Raw genomic sequence first — 21485 nt, 5'->3', positions numbered from 1 at the left:
CAGCTCACCCCTTGAAATGGGTACCTGATAAACTAATCCAAATTGAAAACTGAAAGTTGCACAATACTTCATTAGCTAAATTAAAGGCATAGGACACATTTCCCAAGCCTTACCATTTGAAAATCAACTGGCTTCAATTTACCCTCTCTCTAACTAGGCCACCTAAATGAGATTAGGTGCCTTTCTAAAAATGAAATAGCAAATTTTTTGAAATGGGCCTCTCAAATTACTCAAATTTAATGAGTCCCAACACTCTGCTTCAATAATAATACCAATACCAGTTGCCTTCAGTACTTTACTACCGGTTCCATTGTTGCATCATTACCGGTTGCAATACAACTTCATTACTGTTTACTGTTGACATCAATGACAACACTATACTTCACCAATGCAATCTTCATGCAATGCCACAAATCTCCCCCTTTGGCATTTATGGTAATACAAATATAAATACACTTTGATTGTGATGATTGAGAGTAAAGCATATACATAGGTATAGAAATCCCATTTTACATTTTCCATATACTCTCCTTCAACTATATCATCATGTCTTCAGTTGGTAACTAGCTATCAATCATATACAATTCTTCTCCCCCTTTGACAACAATTCCAAAGTGAAGGTAAATTTGTTAGTATTAATCGATGACTGAGAGGGGGGGTGAATCGGTCAAAACAATTTATACACAATTCAAACATTCAAACTGACCAATCTGCAACTATCCTTCCAAATTAACTTCAACATTGCATAAATCATGAAAGAAGAGAACGTCAAAGAAAAGATATTTGCATGCACAAATAAGAATCACATAACACTAGCAATTATACATGGAAACCCTAAGTTAGAGGGAGAAAACCATGGTGGGAATAACCCACAATCTCTTTTATTGCAGTGAAAAAGAGTGCCCTGTTAAGAGGTTACAACTAGTTCTTTCTCAGAACATCACCATGTTAGAGGTGAGTAGTATCCAGTTAAGAATACCTTAGAACTATTAAAGTTCACCTTTCTAGAGGATTTGACAACTTCATATTTGAAGTGACTCGATTAAGATGTTTTACATAAAGAACTGGTTAAGGTTCACACTATTAAGGGATTTACAATGCTGCAATTGTTAGAAGGCAACAAAGATGATTGATATGTCTGATGACACTACCTCTATCTCATAGATCCACTTTGCATGCTCTATTATTCTGATCGGTGTCAGCTTCACCTATTCATACCTCTATCCACTGCACTCTATTCTGCTCCCCCTATTTACATTCACACGGATCCTTTTTATATTGACAACAACACAATCAGAATGAGTGATGTGAATATATTAGCCTTTAGTTCTGGCACCAACTTTCCCTCCAAAAATTAGATTCAAATTTTTTTTTATCGCGCCTCAAATTACTCTCCAAAAATCATTCTAGGAATATTGGTCAAGACAGTCATTCATGCCGATAAGCTCGCTGGTTAAAAAGGGAAAATTGCCGGTTCAACTGGGTGTTATCTGGATGTTTCTAAGTCTATCGATTGAGACTACTGTATTGCTAGTTTTTGCCTATGTACCAATCCAATTCTGCCTAACTGGTTACCTCCTATATACCGATCTACTCACTTCTTAACTGGTTAAGCCCTATATACCGGTCTACTCAATTCTTGGCTGGTTAACCCCTATATACCGATCTACTCATTGCCGATAGGAATAAGGACTCTTGTTCTTCAATGGTTACCCTTTACTCCTTACTGATGGATTGTGGATACTTAGAAGATGATGTTGCCAACAATGACAACCATTCCACTAGTCATACAAAATGCATCATAATGCCAACAAACTCCCCCTTTGGCATTGGGGGCAAACACTGCAAAGTAGTCATGTATGTGCCAGTTCTGACCCTTGTTTCATCTACCTCATGTACATATACAACCTCCCCCATTTGATATCAATGGCAAATAATATACAAAAGGATTCATGAAAGTAAAGAAAAAATATTTTTCAACTTTTCTTGAGCAGCTTGCAAAGAGGATTTCCATGAAGGCTTCACTTGTTTCATGGTGTTGAAGTGTTAATGCAAAATTGTAACAAAATCCTCCATTTCATCTATTGACTTACAGTCAGGTGCACTTATAAGGCTTTCTGCTTCTTTGAAATTCCTTTTCATGGAATCAATGACTAGTGCAAGGTAGCACTATAGGTCTAGCAGATCAAGAGCTCGTTTATCCTCTTCCTCTTTTAACTTTTTGATTTCATGAGTTAACTGTTTGACCTTTCCACTAAAGGTCATTACAGAGCTTGTTACAAGATTAGAAGAACCTATCAGATCTTGGATTTCCCTTTGAGTCTAATCTCTTTTATCTTCAAGATCTTTGATTAAATTGGTGAAGCTTGATGACTTGACCAATAATTGGCCAACTTCCTATAGTATAGATTTGACCTCTTCAGTGCTGGTGGAGAGAGCAACTTTGCAAACTGATACATTTTCCATTAATTTTTCACCTCTCTTTGTTTCATACTGTCTAACTACAACCTTCTCTAGATCAGTTGCCTCGGAGCCGATTGCTTTGACAAGAGTTCCCAATTGGTCAATGATGGGTGCATTGTCATCAACAACAATCTCAGGAATGAGATCGGACATAATGGTTTTTGCCGTATTAAGAATTTTGGTCTTCTTTTTCTTTGCTCGAAGTTTTGCCCTTTCAACTTGAAGTTTCAATTTTTCATAAACTTTCATTAATTGTTTGGGGGTCATCTTATTTATGTTGATTACAGAGTCTTCCTCTTCTTCCTCCTCCATTTCGTCTTCCTTTTCTTCATCCTTAACCTCAGAGCTGGCTGCGGTGGTGAACTTAACTTTCTTCTTTTCACTCTCCTTTTCTCAATCTAACTTCCTCTTTACCGAAGGAGTGTTTACCACTATTTTCTTGGTCTCCTATGTTTCCTTCATCTCTTCTTGCTTCTTTTTTGCTTCCTTCTATTTTTCTTCCTTCTAGGTTTCCTTCTTCTCTGATTCTTCAATAGTTGGTATTGATGTATTTACCACCTTAGGATATCCTTCCTTTGCACCTTTTTTAGACAAAAGGGGTTCATTGTCAGTAGGATTTATTGTTACCAAATTTCTGTGAGGTGTATCTTCATAAGGTATATCTTCAACTATAAATTCATCTTCACCGAGATGCTTAGTTTGAGTGGTTCCCTTTACTGGTGAAACACCAATATCAATAGTTTCAACAGTTGATTTGTGTTCAACTAGTTTCTCTACATCCTTTGTTAGATTAGGAACATCTGACACAACATTATTGATGATATCATCAACTGAGGAAATGTCAAAACCTTCAGTAGAGTCTTTTTCTTTACCTTTTCCTTTGTCAAGGGCAACTGCACCTTGGTCTTGTTTTGTTCCCTTTTCTATTTCTTCTTCAACTTCCTTTTGCTGGATCAAGATTGATTTCCATAAGGTAACACCCTCATCATGCACACCTTGGACATCTCCTATGGACACTCTCGATGTCATGTTCCTTATTTTAAAGCATTGAATACATGCTTCTGCCAGTATAGATGCTTGATTATAATCAAGCTCATGTTGCACTTCCATGAGTGCTTTTATCCCGTGCTCTTTCTCAATAGATAAAGTTATTTTCTATCTCCCTTCAACTTGATTTTGCAAGTCTTATGGAACTATTCCATATAGTTCATTGGGAGTTCTACAGAACTTATGCATCTTCCACATAAGTGCGTCTTCAATTTTTCTTTTGTCCTCCTCATTGTAGAGGGGATATTTTCTCCCAAAATGAGATAGACCTCCAAACTCCTTGATCCCGTGGACCAATTCATCAACAATTGGAAGTACATTTCTACCACTTCTTTTGACTTCTTTTATTTCCACATCAGATTGGGTGTTAGTGTTATCATCCTCCTTTTTATCCTTCTTGGGCTTCTTATTAGCCTTTGTGTCAACTATCCCTTCATGCTTTTTCTTTCTTACATATGTTACTCCTATCGGTCTATCTTTACCTAGGGAAGATGTAGGAGTATTTGAGTCCTTTTCTTTTGTTTATGCTACCGGCTTGCTGGTTGCAGTACCCTTGGGTTTTGCCTTTGACATTTTCTTCTTTTCTCTTGTTTGTTGTTTAACTTTGTTTGATTTGGGCCCTATTTATTCACTAGTACTGGTGGAACTAGTGACACCGGATGCTTCACCTCCATACTTTTTGTCTAGGGCATCAATCATTTTCCTTACTCTCCTTTGTATCATTGGCTCCTTAAGTTCCTATTTTACTTTGGAGCTTCCCTCCTCATAAGTTCCAAATTTCTTTGCTTTTCTATCTACCTATTTAAACAGTAACATGTTTGCATACACTTTAGTAATGTTTGACCTGACCTCATAACCCATAGTAGGTACCCAAAAGGTTCTAGGTTGAACTGCTTGAATGATGCAACAATCGGTGTCAACAAGAAAACAAATGTCATCCTTATACTTCTAAACTATACCGGTTGGGATTCTCTCTCTTTTGTGTATTCTGATTTGGAATTCGTTAAAATATCCCCACACTGTTTCCCCAAACTTATCACCTAAATCCCTAACCATTTCACCTATCTGAACCATGATAGGTTTATCCTCAGACCACACAACATTGCCCTTATTGAGAAAGAAATGTTGCACATAAAAGAATATACATACCAATAATGAGCCATACTTGAATGACTGTTTCTTGTACTTCTTAATTTTCTCCATGTTCACTAGAAATTGACTTCTGATCATATCACAAATATCATATGTTGCTTGATGATTCGATAGGTTGCATGTATAGCACCACTCGACACACTGATCATGTGGCTTGATTGATAGACCCTATAACCCAGGATTATAGAAGCAAACCTCACTTATGCATCCTCAATATGAGCAATTGTCATTGCTCTCCTATCACATTGGGATTGAGTCAACTGGGTGACTTCAGTGGATGATATTATTCTTAGGGTTAGTGCTTCACCAGTTGCACTAAACCCTATTACTCTTTGAATCAAGTCCTTTGTGATCTTGATCGATGCTTCAGCTTCCAACCATAGAAATTGATCATGCACTCTACTTAATACATACCTAACCCAATCAACATGAAATTGATTAGGAAAATTAACAACATTTGACAAACCCTTGGTCTTTAGATACAAATATTCTACCTTCAATAGATCATGATTACAAAACCTTTTGAATTCATTTTGAATAAATTTGTCTTCAAGTTCTTCAAGCTTGCAATGGATGAAGGAATGAATATCTTCAACCAATAATACACCAGAGGGAATAGATGGTAGGGCATCAGTCATGTCGATCTCTCCAACCTTCATAGGATGTAGTTTAAACCTGAGGCTGTGGTTCCTTAATTACTTCAACCAACACAGAAGTCGATACAGAAGCTGCCATGATGAACTTCAAATAAATTATTCAAAACAGGGTTTGAATACCTATAATACCTTCTCCTCTAGGGTTGCCAATCACCACTATCATGCTACTTGATCACTTCACACAAATAGAACTAGCAAGATTTTGATCGCCTTAGGTCGCATGAGAGCTCAAGAATGTTCACAAGAAAGAAAGGTAAATGAAATGTATTGACATTTTTTTATTTATCCATTAAGGTTTATCAATGCTTCAATGCAATGACTAGTTTGTGTAATTTTGACCATTTACAACTTAAGGTACACCAATTTAGTTTTTGTCAATTGCTTGTTACCGATACTGGTACACAAACAAAATTTACACTAACCCTCAAAACATTTACCAAATAAGAGCTTTAAACAAACTTTCATGAATCTAAACTATGTAGATAGACATAACCTCATATCGATTAAGGGAACCAATAATGATCTTATCATATGTACTCCCCCTGAGCATTGGCATGCCTAGTTTGAAGAGGAACTATCATCACCGGTGGATGATGACTTAGTTTCAGAATGATTTTATTCTTCTTTTCTTTCTTCCTTCTTAATCCATGTCTTTTTCATTTCATTCCTCACTTCTTCAATTGTCTTCTTTCCTTTTAGGTCATTTTGCCCTTTCTTCTTACCAAACTGGTTCCTATCTTTAGAGCAGTTATAGGATCAGTTCCTACATTCTCTAGCTAAGTGACCGATCTTATGGAAATTGAAACATTGCATACCAATTGTCCTCCATGGTCCTGCATTATTTCTCTGACCCATTCTCATTCTGCAATTTGATGTACCATGACCAAAATTACCACAAGTGGAACAAGTGGCATTGAACTGATTACTCCTTTTATTAGGGCTAACCAGTTTGAATGGTGATCTTGATACATTTGAATTGAACATGCATTCTTCAGTTTTGTGTCCATATTTATTGCATGTAAATCAATATCGATTAAAGATTCTTCTATTTGACATGCTGCTAGATCAAGATCTACACTCATAAGTAGTGTGACCATACTTGTGATAATTATAGCAATAAACATCAAAGGTGAAAGACTTCTTTTGACTAACCGGTTGATTTCTACAAACATCAGACTTATGACGTAGTTTACCACAATGATTGCAAGAAGATTTAGAAAACTTCATACTTTTCATTCCTAAAATATTCCTTTTATCATCCTTCATCCTTTTGGATTTAGATGATTCTCCATTCCATAGGACCTGTACTAGAGTAACCAAGACCGATTGTCTCCTTTGTTCTCCTCTGAGCTTTTAATTGTTCATCTATCTTCTCAGAGCTTTCATTGAATTTCCTCATCTTTTCATTTCTCTCATTTGCAACTTTCAATTCATTTTTGAGTTGCTCAGTCTCTTTCATCATCTTCTCCTTTTCCTCTGTGTTGTCATGTAGATGCTCATGTATTCATTCATTCTCCCGAGTGAGAATTCAGATTTCTTCGTCTTTTTAAATGTTGATTGCATCATTTTCTCTTAGAGCTTCTTTAGCAAGCCTTTTGGACTTTTTAGCTTTTGACAAAACTTCTTCTGCATCTCTTTTTCTTTCATCTATTATTCTGCTAGCTTCTAGTATTTTAGTCATTCTTAGGTCCCAACTTTCATGCTCTTTTTTTTGATATGTGATATCTTCAGTCAACTTCTTGTTCTTTTCCATGAGTTTCGAGACTACTTCTTCTACTTATTTAGATCCACTCTATTCAAAGAGTTGATCTATGATTTCCTAACTCTCATTTAGTTGTAGATCTAGTTCCTTTCTTTTAGCAATTGATTTTTTCAGTCTCTCTTTCAGTTGAGAAATGATTTCATTAGCTTCATCAATTTGCTTCTGATACCGACATTCCTCCATGATCTTTTTCCTCAAGCTGCCAAGATTTTCTTCAGAGGACCTAAGCTCTGATACCAGTTTTTAGTATTAATTGGTGATTGAGAGGGGGGGGGTGTGAATCAATCAAAACAATTTATACACAATTCAAACATTGAAATTGACTGGTCTGCAACTATCCTTCCAAATTAACTTAAACATTGCATAAATCATGAAAGTAGATAGCATCAGAGAAAAAAGATTTGCATGCACAAATAAGCATCACATAACACTAGTAATTATACATCGAAACCCTTGGTTAGAGGGAGAAAACCATGGTGGGCATAACCCACAATCTCTTTTATTGCAGTGAAAAAGAGTGCCTTGTTAAGAGCTTACAACTCGTTCTTTATGAGAACATCACCCTGTTAGAAATGACTGGTATCTAGTTAAGAATACCTTAGAACCTATTAAAGTTCACCTTGCTAGAGGTGACTGGTATCCCCTTTGCATGCTCTATTCTTCTGATCAGTATCGGCTTCACCGATTCATACGTCTATCTGCTGCACTCTATTTTGCTCCCCTTGTTTACATTCACACAAATATTTTTTACATTGACAACAACACAATCAAAATGAATTATGTGAATATATTAGCCTTTAGTTTTGGCACCAAATTTCCCTCCAAAAATCAGATTCAAAATTCTATTATCGTGCCTCAAATTACTCTCCAAAAATAATTCTAGGAATATTGGTTAAGACAATCGTTCATGCCAATAAGCTCGCCGGTTGAAAAGGGAAGACTGCTGGTTCAACTTGATATTATCTGGATGTTTCTAAGTCTTTCAATTGAGACTCTTGTATTTCTAGTTGTTTCCTATTTACCGGTCCAATTTTTCCTAACCAATTACCTCCTATATAGCAGTCTACTCACTACTTAGCCGGTTAACCCATGTATATGGGTCTACTCACTACTTAGCCGATTAACCCCTATACACCAGTCTACTCACTGTCGATAGGAATTAGGACTCTTGTTCTTCACTGGTTAACCTTTACTCCTTTACCAATGGATTATGTAGACTTACAAGATGATGTTGCCAACAATGACAACCATTTTACCTGTCATACAAAATACATCATAATGCCAACAAAATCATTCCATGCTTCTTTGATTTGCAACTATCTACTCCCCCTGTGGAGTAGCTCCACTCTACACCAATCCTTTTTCAAGATTTTCAATAGGCTCCAGGATTGATGGCTTCCCCATCTACTTAATTGAATTCATGTAGGGGTACAACCCCTAACTTACCTCTAAGATATTGTTAATGTAGCCTTAGGTATAGGTTTAGTAAAGATATCTGCTAGCTGGTCTTTAGTAGATACATGCTCCAGTGACACATCTTTACTTTGCACTTTCTCTCTCAGGAAATGATACTTCAGCTCAATATGCTTTGTCCTAGCATGCAACAGCAGGTTCTTAGAAATGTTTATAGCACTTGTGTTATCACAAAAAATCCTTACCGATTCTAATATCTCCAACTTGAAATCTTCCAAAATGTGTTTCATCCAAATTGCCTGGGTACAATTCATATAAGCTGAAACATATTCAGCTTATGTTGTAGATTGAGAGATACAACTTTGTTTCTTGCTACTCCAAGACACTACTCTGCCTGCAAGAAAAAATGCTCCTCCAGTTGTACTCTTCCTGTCATCAACATTGCCTGTCCAGTGTGAATCTATATAGACTTTTAAATCAAAGTCTCCTACATATGGATACCATAATCCATAATCAATTGTGCCTTTCAGATTTCTGAAAATTCTTTTGGTTGCTACCATGTGTGACTCCTTTGGACTTTTTTGAAATCTAGCAACCAATCCTACTACATGAGAAATGTTTGGTCTGTTATGGACAACTTAATGTAGTTTACCTATCATGGACCTGTACTCCTTTTCATCAACTATCTAGAGAACTATCTGGGCAACTTCCTTGAAAATGGGTCTCAGCCACATCTTAACTTCAACAATGGTGGGATTTGCAATGAAAGTAGGAAAAAATGATCTGGATGCCATTTTGAAGAAATACCTAAAAAATGATCATTGGTGTTAAGATTTTGATTGCTTCTCCGATGATTGCTGGAAATCCTTTTAGAATGCTTTTTCTCATTCTTAATCACCTAAAATTTGCCTTTTCTTTGCTCTGGATTGCTTGAATGCTAAGTGAGTGAAAATAAGTTCACTTTCTCCTTTTATCAGCAAGAAAACCCTAATCCTTCACTGTCAAAAATGCTTCACGATGTACCCTACTGAATTCCAGTTTGACAGTCTTATGGTGGGTAATCCTTCATCAATGATTAAGACAACTCTCCAAATCTCTTTCAAATCTCTTTTAGATCTCCTTTGGGGAATATGCAAGATTTGCAACAGATTTTCCAACCCCTAAGGCATATGCCTCAGTTATCAGTGGAATTTCCTACCAGTGCAGGAATGCTCTATTCTACTGGTGGAGTTACCAGTGTAGATCAATCTCCACTTGGTTCTTCAAACTTTCTAACCCATCTCTTGGTGTGATCTTATTTAATTTCATCTACCTTCTTTCCTTTCTCATTTTCTTTATCATTGCTAATCAGTCGAGTCTTGCTTCTGCAGTACTTAGCAATATGACCTATTTTGTTGCATGCATAACATGTAACATTGTTCTTTTGAATTGTTTTAACATATCCGGTGTCATTCCTTGACCTACATTGATTAGCCAAATGATCAAACTTTCCTAATGCATTACACTAGACATTCATTCTACAATCTTCTGATATATGACCATATTTCTTGCAATTTGTGCATTGACCGGGAATAGAATTGTAGTTTTAATTTCCTCTATTTCTACATTATTTAGCCATATGCCCAAATTTATTACAAACAAAGCATCTAGCATTGAATTTATAAGCATTAGATTGCCTTACTAGTTTCCTCTAGTCTGATAAGTTCTACATACTAGTTGTCTGATCTTCATTTGCAGTCCTGGAGCTTTCACCTTGTACAAATCCAAGTCCTCTAGAATCATCATTCTGCCTTTGTCTTTTCAGTAAGTCATCCAATTGTGTAGCAGTAATCTTCATTTTTTTTATACACACTTGTAGTAGTCAAATCATCTCTCAGAGTAGTTATTTGTCTTTCAAGCTGTTGTTCATTGTTCCGAGAGTGTGCGAAATTAGTTCTCAATAGATTATTCTCATGGGTCAATCTGCCACATTCATCAAATTTGTTCTTCACAGATATAACAAGATTATCTTCCTTCTTCTTTCTATCCTTAATATCTTTTTATAACCTCATAGTCAGGTCTTGCATTTCATTCTTCATGAGCATGTTTGCTTGAATTAGTTTTTGACATTGTTCCTTAAGTGCATTTTTCTCCTCATCATCTGGGTTTTGCAAAAGTTCCTTTCTCTTGGCTTGAGCTAATGATAACCTTTCTTGTCTTGTAGGGAAAGAATGAATTCATTAGCACAATTCAATTCATCTTGCAATTTTAAATTCTTCACCCTTTCAGCATCATAATCCTCAAGAGCCATCTCAAGTTGCTTCTCCATAGCCATGTTCAATGATTCTAGTTTCAGGATCTTCCCCAAGCTATTAAACTTCTTTCGAGGAACTAGGCTCTAATAACAATTGTTGGGATCCAAGAAAACTGAGAGGGGGTGGGGGGTGAATCAGTGTTCTGCCGATAACATATAATTTTACCCTTTTATAACATACACATATAAACCGGTAAATGAAGAAACATATAACTTGAAGCAAATAAATCATCGACATAAATGAACACCATAACACATAGAATTTATACGTGGAAAACTCAAAGAGGAAAAACCAGGATGGGATTTGTGATCCACAATATCAGTTCACTGGCCATATGAAAGGATATTACATAAAATGGGGGCTTGTACATGCAAGAAGGCACACTACTTAGAGCACATTTCTCACCACAAAAGAGTCTCAATTACTACAAGCTTCTTCTAAAATGAAATAGTAATAATGAACTCACGAAATGCATCTGCTATGCCAAAAGAGTTCTAGTTATATTTTTGCTTTGTATTGGTTCATAAACCCTGAACACTTCTACCAGTATCTCTTCTCCTCCAAGAATTCTTTCCAAACAGTCTACAAATCATTTCATGATATAACATTCGCATACAAATTATCTACATTCATATCTTTCACATTGTACTGTTATGCTATATTCTCCTATATCACCTTGTTCAAAATGAGCTAGTATACTAACCTATATACCCTTATAAACAATAATCCTTATGTTGGCTTACAATGTATTACAAAAGATATACAATGTTGGCTTTATACAATAATTACAAAATGATTTTTACAAATAAAACTTCCTTCAGGTCCAAGCCTAATGTCGTCTTCACTTAAGTGTTGGATGCTGGTGTCGATGTTGGTGTAACCCTAGATTCTCCAATGCCGGTGTCTACTAGTGAATGCCTTCTAGTGCCAGTGTATGCTGGTGTAAGATTCCTTATGAATCTTGTTGCCATGTTTCCATCAATGACAACATATGAATCTAATGAGTGTCAATTGCCAATATCTCCTTGATCCTCTGACCATATTGTTGAATGTTTTCTCCTTCAGCCATCCACATATCAACAAATTTACCTTCCAGACTCTCTTCTTTGGCAATATTAACATGCTCATCACCGTTATAGATATCTTCCAGTTTCTTCCATACTTCATATGCAGTCTCCAATCCATGAACATCAACATATTTTGAATCAGACAAGGAACTGATGATGGCATCCAATGCTTGATTGTTCTCCTGTTGCTCCTTTTGATCATCTATCAGAATCCCACTAGGCAAGTTATATTTAGTAACAACATATTCCCAATATTGACTTCCTAATATCTTGATATAGATCTTCATCCTATCACTCCAAATTCTGTAGTTTTCCCTATTGAACTTCAAACCTTCTATCTTCATCATGTTCTCCTAGATATTTTCCTCAAGCTATTAGGCTTAAACACAACTAGAGACCTAAAATGCTTTGATACCAATTGATAATATGATGAAACTATAAGGATCCAGTCAACTATTGAGAGGGGGGCGGTGAATCAGTAGATAGAAAATAAACTAAACTTTCACCAAACTTAATTCCAACTCAAAAACATCTTGCTAAACTAACCGGTTTAGACACTGTACCAAAAATTGCAACTGCACTGCCAAACTTTACCGGTTGACCAAAACATGAATGATATAATGCAATAGATCTAAAACTCAAATACCATTTAATGAAAACATAAACCACTTCACTAATATAATTAATAGCTCATTTCGGATCATTTCCAGTCATCTAAACATATCTAAGTGGATTTACCAATTATTCATACCAACCATATCAAAACGCATCCACAAAATCATTCACCACTTGACACAATGATTTTTCACATGGAAACCCAAATGGGAAAAACCATTGTGGGTATGAATACCCACAAGTATTTTGAACTCTTCTAAAGTTCACCCTGTTAGGATCCAAGCCTTGTTAGAAGGTTATACAATAATGTCCTGTTAAGAGCAGATCTAGTTAAGGACCACCCAGTTAAGGGATTGACTACAATACTATGTTAAAGGTAACCTGAGAGGAGGATTTCAAATCCAAGCTAATGGATTACCTGTTAGAGGATTTTAACAGCAACAAGCCTGCTAAAGCTTACCTAGTTAAGGGATTTAACTACTGTAATGGTTAGAGAACAACACGTTCTTTGTTAATCTGGAAATAACACTTCCTTACTTAATGTGATCCTTTTCTTCTCCTATCTTCCTTCACAACATTCTGTAGACACTCCTTCTGGTTCAGCAACAATCACAATTAACCAAATTTGCCAACATAACACTGAAACAAATCATCGACCTTATAAGTAAATACAATAGGTTGGTAACACAACACAAAACCTAAAAATCTCATAGAGATTACAAATATATCAGTTCAATCATAACCATTGGATTACATAGAAATTAACAACACATTGTTCTAGATAACTTCAGCTGCTCCTAGATCATCGCCCATTGGATCCTATAGCTCATCACACATTTTTTACTTTATTCTATGCATTTGGTCATTGCCAAGATAATCTACATGCCAAATACACTTTGAAACTCATCACATGCATCATGCTTATGTGGCACCTTCATTTCTGATCACCATTCGATCATAGATCATCACAACCATTTCACCAAGCTTCATTGGTTAGTGTTCGACTTATCAACTAGTTAGGGTTATTGATTTATCTCTCTACTTCAATAATAATACCAATATCAGTTGCCTTCACTTCTTTACTACTGGTTGCATTGATGCATCATTACCAGTAGCAATACAACTTTATTACCAGTTACTATTGACATCAATGACAACACTATACTTCATTAGTGCAATCTTCATGCAATGCCAACATATGCTTTGTAGTTAGATTTTGAGGTAGTGATGGAAGATAGGGATGCCCTATGCATAGAGGTTGACATCACATCAAAGATGCTAAAGGTGGCTTGGGGTGGGAATATTGTCCAATAGATAGATGATATATAGATAGAGGTGGAGGGATTGAGAGAAAGGTTGATGAGGGAAGAGGCAGATGACACCCAACTTCGAGGGGAGAGGGATATAGCTCGAAAGCTATTGATTTCAGGTGGCCTTGCACCAATTTTTATAGAGATTATAGGTTCTCAATAATACATTGAGAGGATGATGAGAGAGACTCAGTACTAAAAGGATACTCTACAATCAAGTTGTTTCAATAGAGCAAAGGGCTACCTCTTACACAAAGATGACCAGATCCCATAGAGGATAGAGTCAGCATTTGGGGGGAAGAGTTGGGATGAGGGCACCTCGGTCACATCCAATAGGACCATCCAATGACTGGGTAGATCCAAGGATAAGATATAGGGAGAGCATGAGATAGCCTTAGTTTTGTGACATTTTGATCCTTCAGGGCTGATTTTTATTGTATTATGACTAGACACATTATATTTTGATATGTATGAGATGAGTCATGATTTTTGGTGGTGATTCATTTTGATGTACTTTATTGATGGACTTTATTATGTACTTTGATATTATAAATGATTATTTGATGGTTATGATGAGTTGTAATATTCTAGGTGACATGTGTGTGATGTAGGATGGATATATGACTACATGATATATGCACATGCTTATGATGTTTTTGATGATTTTGTCTATGATATGTCCCAACTGGTTGGGATGTAGGATGGATGCACTTATCATGTCTATACGATGTGATTTTTGTTATTTATTGACATATATGATGATTGTGCATATGTGATGAGAATGCCTAATATGTTGTGTATGTAGGATTTGGTATGCATGGTGTGAACTATTTGTGTATGATGTGAAAAATTGATATGATTTATTAATATGATGTGAATGCAATGGGTGTAATGTGTAATGATCATTATGATGAATAATAACTACCTAATGAATGAGATGAATGATATGCAATTTGAAAATGATGTGGATATGTAAATGATTAAGATGATTATGGCATGCATATTATGATAATGCTGTAGAATGTAAATGGATATGAAATACAATGATATATAACTAAAATGATAAGTGAATATGGAAATAAAGACAATGGATATAGCATGTATAATTATAATAATGATGTGAAAATGAACTATGGTTGTATGTAAAATGAACCTATATGATATGCAAAAATGGATAAAAATGAATATAAATGATATGAAAATGCTATTTGAATAAAAATGGATCTAAGTGACATGCAAAATGAATAAGATTAAATCTAAATGATATGGACATTACAATTAACTAACATGTTTCCTAAATGAATTGTAATGAAACCTAATGGAAATTGATGTAAATGAACAAGATACAAATGAAACTGAACTCTAGTAACATGCAAAAATATTTAAAATGAACCTTAATTCTATAAAACAAACTTAAATGAGATGAAAAATCAAAAATAGAAATGAATGAACTCTTAATGGTATAACAGGTAGATGAATCCTAGATGTATATGATATGCACCAAATTCTAATGCAATAATGTACAAGGACGTAATGCACCATATTGCAACTATATGACAATGAATTTCTAAAATGCAATGAATACTAATGATAATATTTCTACTATGCATCAACTAAAGATGAGTAATGCAAATGAATCTTATGCAATGCAACCTAATGAAAAATGATCATGGAAATGAGACCTAGGATGGAGATGCAACTATCATGCAATGGGTATAAAAATGAAGATGGGCATTTTTTATGGTGTGCCAACCATAATACAATGAAAGAGATTGGATAGAAGGAAGAGAAAGGAGAATTGGAATGAATAAATTTGTGTCTCCAAGGAAAATAGATGAAATAGAATGAATGGGTGGATGTGATTCTTGTTGTGCATATGTGGAGAGAAAGCCTAGTTTTGATATTGCTAGGGATTATCTACATTATTGATTATAGGAATCAAGATGTTGTGAATATCCAAGGCATGGAATAGACTCTGAGACAATAGGTATCTCAATGTACATAGGTTCGGAAACTCTAATGATGGTGTAAATGTGAGACCATTGGATCGTACAAGAGAAACCATCAAACACACCATACCACAAAAGCGTAACCCAGTGTATGCCAATCCAAGAGATACCCAAATATAGAATGATCAAGGTTGTCCTAGATAGGAGTAGTCATAGGACACAAAATGAAAACCAAAGTGAAAAGGCCAATCATGCAAACAACATACATAATGCCAACTTATATATTTGCCAAGATTAAGACAAGGACTTGGATAGACTGCTAGACATGGGAAGGATGCATCTTGATGGGCAAAAGTAATTGATGGGACTGAAGGACATGCAATAGACTAGATGGGAGTGCAAGTGTATGCAGATACAGATATCATCACTAAGATTTGATTTAGCTTAGTGTGGATGGTGTTTGGTTGATGTACAAGTCAAGAATAAGCTTAGATTGATGGGAAAAGCTCAAAATACAAGGGAAAGCTCAGTATGATTTTCTTTACTTTACTTTATTTTTTTAATTTATTTTGGTATTTTTTATGATTTTTTGATTTTTTAAAATCTTTTTTTAATTTTTGAAAACTGGTATACTTTGAAGACTAGGCATAGAAGCTATTTAGATGCATGATGTTTATGGGCTCTTCTAGGGGTCCTCCTTAAGGTGTATAAGCTTCAAAACCACACTTTGCAGTGATGACATATAGTCCAAGCCAATTAGGCTCAAACTTGCCTTTTATTTTCTTGGTCCTGCAGGTTTCTCTAATTATTCATAAGCACAAGGTCACCAATGTCAAATTATCAGGTCCTCACCTTCATGTTGTAGTTCAATCAAAGTAAATTCTGATAGACCCATAGATGATTCAAGGCCTTGAGATGTCATTCATCTAGAAATTCAAGCTCTTGTAGCCTAGCCATTATATACTCTTCATTAGGAAGGATTCTTTGTAGGGACACTTGAAGTGAAGGGATCTCGATCTCAAGGGGGAGGACAAATTTGGAATTAGAGACTAGGGAGTATGGTGTGGCTCCCATGGGTGTGGAAATGCTTGTGTGGTAAGTCCAAAGGGTAGCATAGAGTTGTAAGTTCCAATCACGACTAGCTTCATTAACTATCTTCTTTAGGATCTTGATGACATCTTTATTTGAAGTCTCAACTTGACTATTACCTTGCAGGTAATATAGAGTGGAAAAATGGTGTTGGATGATAAATTTTTGTCATAGATCTTTGACATTATTATTTTTTAAAGGTTTTCCATTATCTATAATGATAACCTTAGGGATTCCATATTGGCAGATTAAATAATTCAGGATGAACTTTGACATTTGTTTACCAGTGGTGAAGGTAAGTGGTATGGCTTCCACCCACTTTGTGAAATACTCAATGGAAGTTATTACGAACTTGTGGCCATTAGACGAAGTGGGATGGATTTTTCCTATGAGATCAAGCCCTCAATGAGAGAAGGGCAAAGGTGTAATGAATGGATATATATCCTAATAAGGCACATTTTTTGTCATACTGATACATATCTTGTTCTATTGTGGGCTAGTAATATCCAACAAAAAATAGATTCTTGGCCAAACTGAGGTCTCTTGAGTGTGCTCCAAAGATACCTTTGTTATAATGCTCATTTAGTCTCCTCTTTGTCTAAACACCTTAGGAGGTTTCCATCAAAGTGCCTTTGAAATAGGGTATCGCCAAGGATTGTGTAATGAGTAGATCAACAAATGAAGGTATATTGTTAGGTTTTGGTGAGGTGAGGGGGAATGTTGTTATCATGAAGGTAGGCATAGGTTTCTTGATACTAGGGTGAATTAGGACCAACAAGTATGCACACCATGTTGGACTTAGGAAAATCGTATGCCAGGACAAGAAGATGTTTGATTCGGAATTCACACTTCTAAATATTTTACACCATGTGCAAGAGAGAACTAGTAGTATCCATCGCATCTGCAGCTTTGTTGTTGGTCCTGGGAATCTACTCAAACTAAATTCTAGTGAAGTGATATTTGAAGTCCTCCACCATTCAGTGATAGGAACAAATTTGGCAGCTTTTGTTTGGTACTTATCATTAATTTTCTTAATGACAAGTTGGGAGTGTCCACAAACTTCCAGGTCAATGATCTTCCATTGCATAATTAAGCTGAGTCTAGTGATGAGGGCTTCATACTCTACGATTTTGTTTGTGTATGCAAAGGCTATTTTGTAGGACTTGGGTATAAAGTTTCCTTGTGAGGTGATTAGTAGAATGTTCATCCCCAATCCATTTTGCATGCAGGAGTTGTCAAAGTGTAGTTATCATCGAGTAGATTAGGTAAGTGTCATGATAAAGTCATTAGATAATTTTGCAATGAGGGGATGATCTCCTTGAGGAGGATCATCGACCAACTGATCAACTATTACTTGCCCTTTTATTGCTTTTTTATCTACATACTTTATGTCAAACTCATTGAGAAGAATAATCCATTTAGTTGTACGTCTTGTAAGAGTAGCCAAGTAATAACAAGTAATTGAGGGAATCAATCTACACTATGAGATTGGCCTTGTTATTAATAATGTAGTGGTAGAGATTTTGAGTACTAAAAAACACTACAAGGCATGCTCATTCTATCAAGTTGTAATTGAGCTCATATCCAACAAAGGTGTGACTGATGTAGAAGATTGCACGCTCTTTACCTTGATCATAAATATGTGCAATTAATGCCCCTAGAGCCACTGAAGTTGCTAATATGTATCAAATAAGTGGTTTTCTTGGAATAAGAGGCATTAAGACATGAGGGGATGTCAAATACTATTTAAATTTGTCAAAGGCCTTCTGGTACAAACAATCCCACTAAAACTTTGTATCCTTGTGCAGGAGATGTGCAAATGGATGGCACTTTTCTGCAAGTTGTGCTATAAACTAGCAAATATATTGAAGCTTGCCCTATAAACTACATAGTTGCCTGAGTGTCTTAGGGGGAGGCATTTGAATGATAGCTTTGACTTTAGCCAGATCTACTTCAATTCCTCTAGGAGACACAATGAATCCCAATAGTTTTCTAGATGTGATGACAAAGACACACTTTTTGGGATTGAGTCATAACTTGTACTTTTCTAGTGTTTCAAAGATTCTTCTTGACATGTCTTTGAATTTCCTAGGAGATCATCCACATAGTCTTCCATGATATCATGTAGGAGGTCATGAAAGATAGTTCTCATTGTTCTTTGATAGGTTATGCCTTCATTCTTCAGTCCAAAGGGCATGCCTTGTTAACAAAATGTTCCCCAAGGAGTGGTAAATGCTATTTTATGTTGCTCCTCTTCTACAATTTTGATTTGGTTGTAACCATAGAAAAAATCCATTAATGAAATCATCTCATGTATAGCGATATGGTCAACAATAATATCAATATTAGGTAGGGTAAAATCATCCTTAGGAAAAGATTTTTTGGGAATCTTGAAGTCTATACAAATGTGTATGCCCCTAGTAGGCTTGCTGATAGGTAATATATTGGAGACCAACTCAAGATAATCAATGGGTCTGATGAAGCTGATATCGAGGATTTTATGTAGTTCTACTTTGACAAGAAAGGCAATTTGAGGATGCATATTCCAAAGCTTCTTCTTAATGGGTTTTGCATCTGGTCAGATTGCAAGGTTATGCACTACCAATTTTGGATCCAGGCCTATCATGTTAGTGTAAGACCAAGAAAAGTTTATTTTCATCTCCTTAAGGAAGTTTAATTTTTTTTTATTTTCCTAATCTATGAGTGTCTTAGCAACAGGCACATTCTTCGAATGATCTTTGACACTGATGTTGATGGTATCAGTCTCCTCAATAAGGAGTGATGATCTTTCCAGCAACAAAGGAAATATGGTAGGCAGGTCAAGTCCCTCATCTTCTAGCACCTGATCTAAGTTTTCACTAGAAGATACATCCTTTATTTTTACTTTTTCTAAGTCTTAAGGTGCCTCAGAGAGGTTTTCACCAAGGGACCTATGAGTTTTCTTTTTGTTTTCATTTTTGTGACTAAGGGAGTTGACTTGATTGCCAAAGTATGCCTCCAAGTTCAGTTGAATTCTAGTCACAATCATTTCATTTCATTCATTTAATTGATTTTAGGCATCTACAAATGTTATGCATTTCATTCATGATCTCTCTCCCCACTTAACATTAAGTAAAGATGAGGCCTTACATGATAAGGATCTTCCTTCCCAACCCCTTGAAGAGGATATGCATGATGATAGACATGAAAATCTCTCTACAAAAGATATTCCTTCTTCATCTACTTTTCCCTTTGATCCTTCTAAATATACTTACACTACAAATTTTAAAGAGATTCATTATAATGTTGAATGTTCCTCCTTCTGAATTCAAAATCTCTTGTAGGAGTGGCTATAACATAATATCAAAACATGGTTTTAGAGGAAAAGGACTTGAAAATTTTGAACAAGGAAATAGAGTCCCTATAAATCCTCGTACATAGATAACTACTAAAGGAATAGGACATTATCATGATTCACCTATGGATGATCTCCTTTAAGGATTATCTTGCAAGACATAAGACTTATCATCCATATAAGGGTGCTTCTTCTTCAAACACTCATTTTTTTCATATTATCAAACTAATGATCATCATGCTAATGATTGTCTAGATTCTCAAAAAATTATAGAAGAACTAGTTGATAATAAACTATTAAAATTACAGATGACGATCCATCTTCTTCTAACCACCCTTGTCCTAAATATCATAAGAGACAAGACTTACGCCTATTGATGACTAAGAGAAATTAGCTACTAGAATATTTTGGAGATTGAATTATGATAAGAATGTTGTCATTCCTTTCATTAATTATAACCATAAGAAAGGTGATGCACATTATCTTTTTACTTCATTGGGGCCTCTTTGTCATAAGAGGTGATTCTTTTTCAATTCCAATCATCTTGGGATAGAAACATAATTTATTTTTGTTGCTTCTCTCTATCTAAGGATTCACTATTTCCTTTATGGGTTGTATTTTTTTTCATACTTTTATGTCCATTCTTTCATAGAATGGTATGTCTCTTATGATGAATCTCTCCTTAGTGGATGTGTGATCCTACATTCTAAATTTTCCTTGCTTCCCTTTGAAGATTACCTCTTCTTTAGAGCTGCATTTTACATATCTTGATGTCTTTGCTTGCATTGAATATTCCTTCATGTGAGTACATTATGCATTACTTATGTCTAATCTCTCCCTATAGGTTGTGTAATTCTTCTCATTGTCCCTACACTTAGGGGGCATTGATATTTCCTATCCTTTCTAAGGATCCACTTTGCCTTTGTTGAGTGGTTCTTGCTTATGATTTGATGTCATTCCTTATGTGAAGTTGTTATTTTCTCAAGGATTCTCTCTTATGCAAGTGGTACGTATCCTTGACTACAACCTCTTTACACTTGGCAATATGTACCCCTCACATTGGGCCAAAATTTTTTCATCCTTCATCAAGAATCCATTTCACCTAGAAAAAAGGGTAAGGTATGCATTCTTGTTCTCCTTTCCTTCTTTTGGTAGATGTTATGTTTGTTAAAGAACTCCTCTTCGAGGTAGATGTCTTTTAAGTAAATATCTCTTCTTCTCCAAGGATCCTCTTTACATTTGTTGCAAGATATCTCTTTTACACTTAACTTATCCTTTCTTGTAAGAGTATTACCTCTTTAGCTTGTATTTATGAACATTTTTGCGTAAAGGAT

Source organism: Cryptomeria japonica, chromosome 5, assembly GCF_030272615.1.
Source record: "Cryptomeria japonica chromosome 5, Sugi_1.0, whole genome shotgun sequence".
NCBI classification, from domain to species: domain Eukaryota; kingdom Viridiplantae; phylum Streptophyta; class Pinopsida; order Cupressales; family Cupressaceae; genus Cryptomeria; species Cryptomeria japonica.
Note: the sequence above shows the minus strand (reverse complement) of the source record.